The sequence below is a fragment of the Rutidosis leptorrhynchoides genome, chromosome 10, assembly GCF_046630445.1.
Source record: "Rutidosis leptorrhynchoides isolate AG116_Rl617_1_P2 chromosome 10, CSIRO_AGI_Rlap_v1, whole genome shotgun sequence".
Taxonomy (NCBI): domain Eukaryota; kingdom Viridiplantae; phylum Streptophyta; class Magnoliopsida; order Asterales; family Asteraceae; genus Rutidosis; species Rutidosis leptorrhynchoides.
Genome location: NC_092342.1, coordinates 151,655,356 through 151,667,055, shown reverse-complemented (window position 1 = coordinate 151,667,055; position 11,700 = coordinate 151,655,356). Strand labels below are relative to the sequence as shown.

Sequence of the window (11,700 nt, the reverse complement as noted above, 5' to 3'; positions counted from 1 at the left end):
GTAGCAAAGCTTATTGTATTTTTGCCTAGGGCGTAGCTGTTACTTGCAAATCGCTTTCAAATCTTGAGTCGGGCTGGGCCGTGCATATGCACGGTCGAAGATCACCTAGTCTATGTATAAGAGAAGAGAGTAATTAAAATTAATTTTAACCCATATTCTAAAGTTTTTTTTTTCAATGTTCTATTTCTATAAGATTTTTTATTTTAATAACTAAAGTTTGTCTAAATCATTGTACAATATTTTATTTTAAGTTGTTGCAAGTTAATTTTATTTATTTTCATTAATAGATAGAAAAAATGAGGTAAAGTTTGTTTTATTTGACATGATGTTCTGTGGTAGATATATTTCGTAGATTATATTAAATATATATATGTAATGTGTTTGTAAGTTTGTCTTTAAAAAGTGCACTTATTTTATATAAAATAAAAAAGCATATTAAAAGTAAGGTAGGTGATACTTGTACTCTTTTTTTTCATCCATCTACACACTTTTATATAAAACAAGCTTTGGGGTCAGCCGCGCATTGCGGCGGCATACCCCTTATTTTTATGCTACAATTTTTTTTTAGTCTCCAACTATATATTTTAAAAACATTAATTCATATCACATTACACTTTATACTTTAAATGCAAACGAATATAAAGTTTTAAGAAGAAGTAATTGCCTTCCACAACAAAGTAGGCATGTCAAGTGCTAAGTTTCACTTACAGACCTCTCCAACTTACCATATTGCTTCAGGTGTAGAAATTTTCAGAAAATCATTCCAGATATTTTTCATATAGCTTCCGATAACAATCTACGTCACCAAGTTGTGGCTCAATCTCAATATACCATTTAAAGATCTGTAAAAATCAAATACAATGGAATAGTAAGCCAGAAACATATTAAAAAGGTGAACAAAATGCTCATACTCATAGCCTTGAACTATACCTTATCTCTAATAAGTTTTTCGAAGAGATGCCGATGAACCCGAGAAATACAATAAAGATATGAACAACTACAGCAACAACTCTACTTAATGGATATTTTTTTCCTAAAAAATAATAGACATATAAGAGGTTAACACAAACAAAACTTAGAATATAGCTAACATACATATACTAAAATAATTACACACATAAACAGCATGGGATCGAGTTTTCAATTTAAAAGCAACCTACATCATGTGTGCCACCATTAACAGTAGCTAACAAAGATAACACTAATTTCAAAAATAATTAGAAAGAAAAGTTTGGTTCACATTTTGTGTACAAAATAGGAAATGGAACGCGAATTGCCATGGCTGCAATCGATAAGTTGCCCCGCCAAGATACGAACACCTTTCCATCTCATTGCCCAACCCAGCTCCCATATATTCATCATCACAACCTCTCTTTTCAAAACCTTTGCAATTGAGAGTTATAAATAGGATAAAGTATACTCACTAATACAAAACCACTCTCACCCAACTACGTCTTGATCAAATTCAATTATATTCGTATATCGTATCAATCATTTAGCAACCTACGCGTTAGCGGAAAATCATTAAACAAATCAGAATACTTATAAAGATCATAAATACTAACCACCTGTGTTCATTTAAAACTGCACAATCCGCCATCTTTTTTCACGTTCGGAAGCTTCTATATACTTTTTGCAACTTTGTGGTTGCCTCATATTTGGAGCTGCTCAAATCAGAAGTAAAGTATTTCAATTATTCATCCATGAAACTATCAAATATCGAAAATTCTTTATTAAGTTAGTACTTTTTCATGAATAAATATTGACGCCTGATTTTTTAAGGGGCCATATAACTCATAAGAGTTTAAGAATCTCTACAAAAACAAAATTGATTAACTGTAGTATAAAAATTAAAAAGTTAAAATTTATATTAGTATGAAACAAAACATTTGTAAACAAATTCATAAAGCAAATAGAAATATAGACTACCCCATGAAGCTATATGTAACTACCATTGTTAGAGCATTTCATATAACACCTTTTAGGCATAAAGAGAAGAGTGCAAATACTTATAGTAGTAATCTCAAGGAAAAAATACAAATATATAAATAAAAAAGACTACAGTTCAATGTAAACATTACAATACCTGAAAACAGATGCCAATTACGTACACGAAGCTTACAACCAAGTTGATAATCACGGAATACGTGTGTTTGTATACATATTACGAAAACAACGTGGAGGTTCATCAATAACAAAATCACAGATATTCACATACGAAGACAAATCAGAAAGAAGCCAAAAAAATAAAAATAAAAATAAAAAATTGAACCTTGGAAAACAACTGGATTCGCAACATATTATCGGCAGCTTGATGAAACCTATTTTTCATAACTTTGCAAATCTCCTCAAACTGATGAAATCCTAGCTTTTCAAACTGATTAAACCCTAAGTTTTTAATGGGAGAACGTTTGACGAAGACGACAGCAAGGAGCTGAAGCAATTTTACTGGGATCAAATGGAACGAAGGCAGATGTAATTATTACGGTTTATATTTGGGTGAAAGTGAGACAGGGTGCTAAAACTCGCTAGAAACATCTGGAAGCACTGGTGGGGAACTAATGGGAATATAAAATTACTATATTGCCCTTTTTAAATTAAATAATCAAGTGAGTAGGAAAAACATGATATATAATGACAATAAATACCCTTTACATTAATTTGCTTAATCTATCCTCTAATTATTCATCTATTAACCTTTTTAATTCTTTTTAAACTTAACACTAATAAACTAATTAAAAGGCACCATAAAGGCCCACTTGCTTTGCTCACTTCACATGCGAAATTATCAAGCTATACTAGTTAAAGACCCGCGATTTCGCAGGACTTTTGTAGTTATGTTTGTTGAACAATAAACGGTGTATATTAATGTACACAAAATATACCAACAATGATGAACGTACATTATACTCATAATGAATTATGGGTCACACATTCAAATAGTTTGAGTGATTTGTGCACGTTTAGATTATTTAGAAATAACGAAATAAATAATAGCGAATTATGCGTTACATATTGAAATTGCAATAAAAAGATTAGCAACAATTATTCCTAAAATTTAAATAAGTGAAATAATCTTCATGTGTTGGTGCTGTTTTCTCAAAGGTTTATTGTACTTTCCCACATGTCTGACAAAGTAGTTGACCGTTTTAGGTGATCATGAATTCGCGGGGCTTTGTGAGGGTTTATTGACGATTAATATTTATAATCAATGTATTAATTTAAAGTAGTAGTGTACTTCATTTGAACTATGAAGTGCGTTCCCTGTCAATGAGGTTGATCCAATTTAATAACATTAATATAGCCCGATCTTTTATATTTCATAAGGTTATATCATAATTATTACCCTTGCAAGATCTCCATGCAATGGAGTGCAAATGCTCTTTGAAAGGTATGTAATATAATCACAAGAAACATGCACAAAAAGTTGACAATACATACAATGTCATAAACTACATATTACAAACTACATTTAATAATTTATTAGATGTTTGAGAAAATAAGGGAAAAAAATATGTGAATACCAAGACGCTCTATTTCAGTACCAAGACCTTTGGTATGTCCAAACATGTCATTTGATATAACATGCTTCTTGAAAAAACATTTTTTTAATCAAAATCTACTCATAAAATGTTCATAACCTACAATAATAAATCTTGTAGAGTCAGATGACATACTATACATCTTCCTGCATTGACCACATCATAAAAAAAATGACTGGTCAATCAGCTATATCCCATTAGCAACTCCAATAATCCACACCTGCTTTAATAAAAAGTCATTATGATGATATGCATATTACTATTACTAAGATCAAACTATTATTTATAAGACAAACACATTTGATTTGCCCTAATGATTGCATACAAAAGTAATCAGTTTTTGCTCAATTAGTCAATCTTAACAAAAATTATTATTTAACAACTAAAAATAATAATAAACTTTTTAAAGGGAGAAATAAAAACAATTGCAAAGGCAAGAGCCTCTCCTTACCTGTCACCAGTAAGTTTGATTGCACCATTAGTCATGACCCAAATCTTATTTCACTGTTCACCTATAACCTTATATTAACCTTATTTCAATCGTCACCTAAAACGCCCACTTTAACACTTCTATATAATCAGGAATCTGATTACGCACATGGAAACGGGCAAACGGCCATACTGATGCATTTCATGTACCCTATAAAGGCATATAGTTTAGCTTACACATCTTTTTTCTTTGAGCCTGATTAGGTACATAGAAACGGCCATACTAATGCATTTCACTATCCAAAGATAAGCAGGTTAAAATTTATAGCCATTATAGAACTCAAGAATCGGCTATCAAAAAGAAACTTCGAAGAAGCTTCAGCTTGTCAAGGAAAACCCTTAAGAATAACGGGTTAAAATTCACATTAACCAAGCTGACATTCATTATGCAAAGTTTAATAATTACTAAACCTTGTTGAAGTGAAAAGAATCATAATAAAAACGCAAACTCCTAAAGGCAAACCCATCCCGGCATGTTTGGAGTAATACAAAAGATGACCAGTTTTGACCCATATCCTACCGGCTCAACCCACCTGTTTACCAATCTATCATATCTGATTGCAATATTTATATATCAGCGGATTTAAGGCTATCCATATACAGACCTAAATGGTTATATATACAAAGTTATACAAACTTAAAATGGTCAACTTCTATAAGAGAAATGGGTCCCAAAAACATGGTTTGGATTGCTCAAACCAGTCAAAAGTCTCTTACAATGTAACATCAAGTCATAAAATGTCATGGAATGTATTGATATATTAAACTAATAGACAGTAGCTTCTATGTATATATGACCCAAATATCATTAAAGCAATACCAATTGTATGTGTTCACCCCACCCGTTTGACTCATAAGAAACACCACTAATCTTGCAAGTTGCAACAACAAAATGCAATCCATGCAGACAAAGGGTCTCAGAGAATGATCCTCTATTATATTTATCAATTAGTACCACTATAATATCACATATTTTAAGCTTGCAGATTATCATCTAATATACATCCCCAACAACTGTTACGTTTTAAAATAACAGTCTCAAAAACTAACTAATAGGTTTTAACAGAATTATTGTCTTCATTCATGTACATATTATTTCTTAACTATTACATTTGGATTCTAATTTGATACTTTAATAGTTGTATTACATAGTATCATGGTTTTGGTTTCACACAAAGCTTAGCCTACTAACACGATAGTTATCCTACCCATATAGCCACCACTATATTAGACTTAAAAAAAAAACAGTTTTGTAGCTTACCTGAAATTCGAAGATTAGAGAGATGAACATTTTCCCCTTCCATTAGCATCTGAACCATCAATCAACTTTTGGTCAATCAAAATGCTTTTGATTTTGCTGATAGTATCATATGTAATCATCTCTACAATTTCGAGAATTAAAAAAACTTCGTTTGGAAGAATCTTACACACGCAAAAAAAAAAAAAAAACAAAAGAAAAAAAAACATCTAAATTTAAAATGAATGTAATTCTCAGGAAAAACATGACAACCTAAACGACCAACCATCTATTCATTGAAGTACCTTCTGTTAAGGTATAACTCTCAATATCATCACCTTTGTAGAAGTACCAAAACCATCGCATATAAACCTTAATGCCTAGATGTAAGATTTAACAATACTCAACACATGTCATCAACGGGAAATACTGTTACCTGATGGTGTTAATCTCATTAATGGAAACTTGTAGTTCATTTGTGTGTAATTGTTATGCATATTTGATGGGTCAATCAAGAAATACCTTTATTCTCTTATCGATTTGGATTCAGATTTGTAAATAACATATGAATAGTATATATGATAAAATAACAAAAATACACTTACTGGTTGAGGATCCCTATAGAGTTAAGAGAGTTTGACTCCATTTGATGTTCAATATAGGACTTTTTTACCCTGTAATTTTTATCACGTTAATCATACAACTTTAAACCTGGCAAGATTTGACCATGTTAATTGCAACATAGTGCCTTTAGACACATACATGTGACCTTTTACTTGTAGAGGAAATGGATAAAACCTTTAATCACAAACTGTCAGACCAATAATGTCAACCCTTGCAAACCCTGAACATACCATAACATATGAATACCATTAGTCGGTGACATAAAGTACTCAATATAACATACACAATATCACGAATTTGTAAAGTGTTCCCTACAACCGACGAATAAATAGTATATAGACATTACGTGCGTAACTATAAAAGAAGTTTAATTCCCTATAAAATTGGAAAATAAGGTAAAGAAAAAAACGTTTATTAGTAACAATGGCAAAGGCATTGATCTACAAAGCTATTTTATGATGCTTGTACCATTCTATATATTTCAAGGAACCATTGACATTTCTGTTCTGTGTTTCAAATGAAGTAGTACGCTCAATTTGAACCTATATATAAATTACCAGCATAAATACAATATATGCTATTTGTTCACTGATATTCATAACATATGATTTACCTTGTCATCGAATCAGCGCCCTCGGATCAACCATAATGTGACCAGACTATTGTAAAATGATTGGAAGAGTGTTCTAGAGCTCACATATTTACTCCACTCCACAAAAAGAATATATTCGAACCCTTTTTCAAGCTAGGAAAACGATTATCAACAGTTAAGCTAAAATCGACCGTGCAATCTATGCCTTCAAACGGGTATCTAATTGACCCAATCAATACAATTGAACAGCGGTGCACTCGATGTAAGGGGTTACCTCATGGTATATGAATAAGGTGAACTTGATGCACATATGTAAGGGTTTTCACCATTGCTGCTGAATAGGATTTCCATCATCGCTGCTGAATAAGGTGGAATCGATTAAACATATAATCTCATATGCATCTGTAATCTGCAATTAAAATTAAAATACAGATGAATAAAAAAACATGTATATCTTCATATGGTTTATTTAGAGAGTATATAAATAAATACACAATACTAATAAGATGAAATAAATGAGGAATAACAACTGAAGATAAAAAGGTGGTAAAAACCTACAGATGATGGGTCAAAGAATAGCTGTGTTGCGAAGAAGACGCCAATGGAGAACTTTTTGCTTCGAAAATAAATTATAAACATAACACGTGGCCATAGATAAACCAGTACTCATTATTAAGCAAATACTAAAATAAGAATGGAACAGACTCGAACCCGAGGATATCAAGAAGGTATATATACTGCTTCAACAACCAATCAAGTTGTACCACAGTTAACAAATGCTATACTACTAAATGTAGTATAGCATGGATTTAGTATAGCATGGATTCAGATATAATGCGCGTAAAAGGTAACAGCTTACTCATTTTTGCATGGATTCAGTTCCCACAAGTAACATGGCATGCTGTTAATCGATCAATAATAAGTTGTGTATATCTCTGCATCAACACTTTCGCATAAACTTAAAATTTTCTTACATATTAAAACTTGAAATCAATACAAATACAACACCTCACATCTCTTTTCCATGGTTTAAAAAAACGGTTGAGGCGTACGCCTCAAGGCGCGCCTCGATACGTTTTTGAAATTGACCGGTTTGAAACGCACGCCTCACTGCATACATAAAAACGTCCGCCTCAAGCTTAGAGGCGGTTCGATTTTTGGTACGCCTAACAGGTTGATAAAAACGTACGCCTCTTTGAAAATAGCGGGAAAGTAAATTAGGGCGGCTAGAAGAAGAAGAATGATTCAAAGAACTGGTGAATTAAACAAGGTTGAAGAAGATGATACCTTAAGATTGAATTGCGGCTGTTGAGTGGTTAGTGAACTGAGAGTCGTACTCTAGGGTTTGTAACTGTAGAGTTGTTGGTGAATACCCCGTATATTAAAGAAGGTGTAGTAGGTTTACTTTTTAGATCTTTTAGATCTGGACCTGGTCAGTTATCTATCTATATATTTATATATATTTTACATATATTTTTTCTTTTTCTTTTATCAAATGACAATAACAACCCATAAACTTTTACCAAACTTTAATAATAAGAACAAACTTGATATGCACCCATGAACTTTTTATTAAATGACTATAACAGTCCCTATTATTTATATAATATCAGAAAATATATATTTATATTAAAAAGTCAACGTTGGTCAACTCTGCCTCGAACGTACGCCTCCATTCGCCTCGAGGCGTACGCCTCGCCTCACAAAGGGAAAACGCCTCGAGGCACGTTTCCGTTTTTTTAAACCTTGCTCTTTTCGACAATAAAAATTCATTTTACATAGTATCTTAGCAAACATCCAATTGATAATAATTTGAAATAAATGAAATGAATGGTGCATCCAATATAAGTAAGAAGGGCAGGTCCTGAACTTACATATGACAGGCCTCCATATAACTTCCAGTAACTCAATCATGGTATTTTTTTCATGGCTCCCAAATATTTGGCATAGAGAAAATAATAAACAATTGGTTTGCATAAAAGCTGCTTGCAATAAGTTCATATATGAATAAAGCACATCCAAAATAGTTTCATAAAGAGTTAAAAATTCATCATTCAGGAATAAACTCTATGTGGATTTCAATCAAATCTACAGGAGAACAATAAATTTCCACTGACTGAATCTTTAAGATTCAAACCCATTGAATCCATTCACATCTTTTCACCGTAAATATTAAAAATTATATATAGAATACATAATTATATAGACATATGTAACATATTATAATTTAGCGCAGAGTTTGAATCACCTTTACATATATTAACCCTGGAATAAGAGCGAAATATCACCACTACCATAATGTGTTCATAATAAGAATCAACTTCGTTGGCCACTGATATCATCTTCTAAATCCATCATGTGAACAAAATCTGTAAACAAAATTAAAAATGGTCACCTAAGGTTTTAGTCTGTACGATTAAATAACAACAAAATTTAAGATTAAGGATATAACAATTAAAGCGAAGAAGATGAAGATGAATGTCTTCCATGGATACGAAAAATATTAATTCCAAAAAAAAAAAAAAAAAAAAAAAAAAAAAAAAAACTAAGAAATCCACCAGAACCTGTAAGTGATGAATTTATGGTGGAGATACCACCGGTACAAAGATGACGATAATAGGTATGGTAAAGAAAACCCTATCAATAATCAAAACACATACCCTGAAACGCTTCGATCGTATACATAATATTTTTGGGATCCCGTCGATTTCTTGGATACGTAATAAATTTTGTGAACTCTAATTTCATCTAGTGGAATGCTTCGATGGCCATGAATCATAGCTGCACACGGATAGCAGATTTTTTAGGTTGCGATTCCTTTGTGAAGATCACGAATGGAGAAGGTATGAACTTATGATTGAACAATAACAACCTAATTAGTGAGCGACATTACACTTATCTGCGCAATTTAAAATTAAAAAAAAAAAGATAAGAACAATGAGTTGTAATCGCAAACAATTAGAAAGAAATTTTGATTTGGATGACATCAGATGTGTACCTATAATCGGAAGGGAAGCAAAAGCGTAGAAGAAATGGGGTATTGGAGATCCAATTCAATCGATTTAAATGGGAGGGATATTGGATAAATAAACATTAAACTGCCAAAACTTTATGATGGTTCAAATGAAGACTTAAAATTTTGGTCAACATTCCATAATTATAGGGTGCATTTAAAATTCAAAATTCAAATTGATATGGATTTATTTAAAAAGGGTATTATTGTACCACTAAGTACGCAATTTCTAGATTAAGTAATGGTTTTACAGGATTAATTTGAACCGTTAGATCAAAAGGTAGATAAAAGTCTAATGTTAATCTAATGGTGATCAAAGGATAGATTAGGAAGACTTATTTGTTAATAAAAGTTCTCTTTTAAGGTATAGTAAGATATTACAATAATATCAATGCCAAACGCAAGAAATAATTAATGCTAACTCTTATAAATACGCTATGTATTGCAGTAATATTAATTTTGACTACATCAACACATATACTATATTGAACTTCAAAATAATTTCACTAAAAGTTCAAACAAGAAAAACCAAAAACCATCATTCTGAGTGAATCAAAACTCATGACCACCATCTCTAACGAAATTTCAAATCAGCATCTTGATCTGAACATATAAATAAGAGATAAATACATCAATTATCATTATTTAAGTCATGATAAAATATGAATAATTAGTATTATAGATGACTTAGGTATACCTTGAATGCCTCCATACACATCTAAATTGATTAAGTTGTCTCCATGACTAGATACAAAAGTAGAACTTGAAGAATTGTGCATTTGTGATGATTCCACATGCTCAAATCTTGAAGGATCTCTTTTAGTAGAGGTTATTCCTCTTTTCTTTTTATGTTTTGGAGGTCTTCCTTTTGGCTATTGAGTTACCGGCTCAAAGAACATATCAGATTCACCAATTATCGAACGATTTCCTAAGTTATCTTTAAGCATTTGTTTCTTGAAGTTGTAGATAGTTCTTGATACAGCTGGTAAGTTTAGATTCTGTTGACGCAAAGAAGCAAGAATTTTTCTTTGGGGTATTCCAGCCAATGTCATGAAAGGACCCGTTCGTATACATTATAAACGATTCACAATAGTTGATTTCATCGTGAGGTACTTGACCTCTATATGATACATTTTACAAACATTGCATTCGTTTTTAAAAGACAAACTTTCATTACATCGAAAGTTGACGGCATGCATACCATTTCATAATATATCCAACTATAATTGACTTAATAATAATTTCGATGAACTCAACGACTCGAATGCAACGTCTTTTGAAATATGTCATGAATGACTCCAAGTAAGATCTCTAAAATGAGCAAATGCACAGCGGAAGATTTCTTTAATACCTGAGAATAAACATGCTTTAAAATGTCAACCAAAAGGTTGGTGAGTTCATTAGTTTAACATAAATAATCATTTCCATCATTTTAATAGACCACAAGATTTCATATTTCAATATACATCCCATACATAGAGATAAAAATCATTCATATGGTGAACACCTGGTAACCGACATTAACAAGATGCATATAAGAATATCCCCTATCATTCCGGAAAATTCTTCGGACATGATAAAAACGAATTCGAAGTACTTAAGCATCCGGTACTTTGGATGGGATTCGTTAGGCCCAATAGATATATCTTTAGGATTCGCGTCAATTAGTAGATCGGTTTACTAATTCTTAGGCTACCAAGTAAAAAGGGCATATTCGGCTTCGATCATTCACCCATATAATGTAGTTTCGATTACTTGTGTCTATTTCGTATAATATTTATAAAAGCGCATGTATTTTCAGTCCCAAAAATATATATTGCAAAAGCATTTAAAAAGGAGTAATGAAACTCACAATACTGTATTTTGTAGTAAAAATACATATGACGACATTGAACAAGTGCAGGGTTGGCCTCGGATTCACGAACCTATATCATATATATATATATTAACACATATAATAGTAATCAAACAAATTTATGTATTATTAGTGATATAGTTGTTATATTTAATAATCTATAGGTTTTATTAATTAATTATGTGCATTTATTTTATATATGCCTTAAATAAATAATTATTATTTATTATAAACATTTTAATATATTTATGTTCTACGTATTAAATATATTTTTATGTAACTAATATTTTATTTGGTAAGATAATATTAATAATGAAAATAAAAATTTGTATCTTTTTATGATAATAA

General features: G+C 31.3%; 1 long non-coding RNA gene across 1 annotated transcript; it reads right to left on the bottom strand.

Moving 5' to 3' along the window:
• Positions 1 to 485: 485 nt before the first annotated feature.
• On the bottom strand, positions 486 to 2,406 carry LOC139871538 (uncharacterized). The gene is made up of 4 exons (XR_011766670.1): positions 2,273 to 2,406; positions 1,569 to 1,664; positions 931 to 1,033; positions 486 to 842 (listed from the first exon to the last, which is right to left on the bottom strand). It is a non-coding gene; the product is annotated as an uncharacterized lncRNA (long non-coding RNA).
• Positions 2,407 to 11,700: the final 9,294 nt, after the last annotated feature.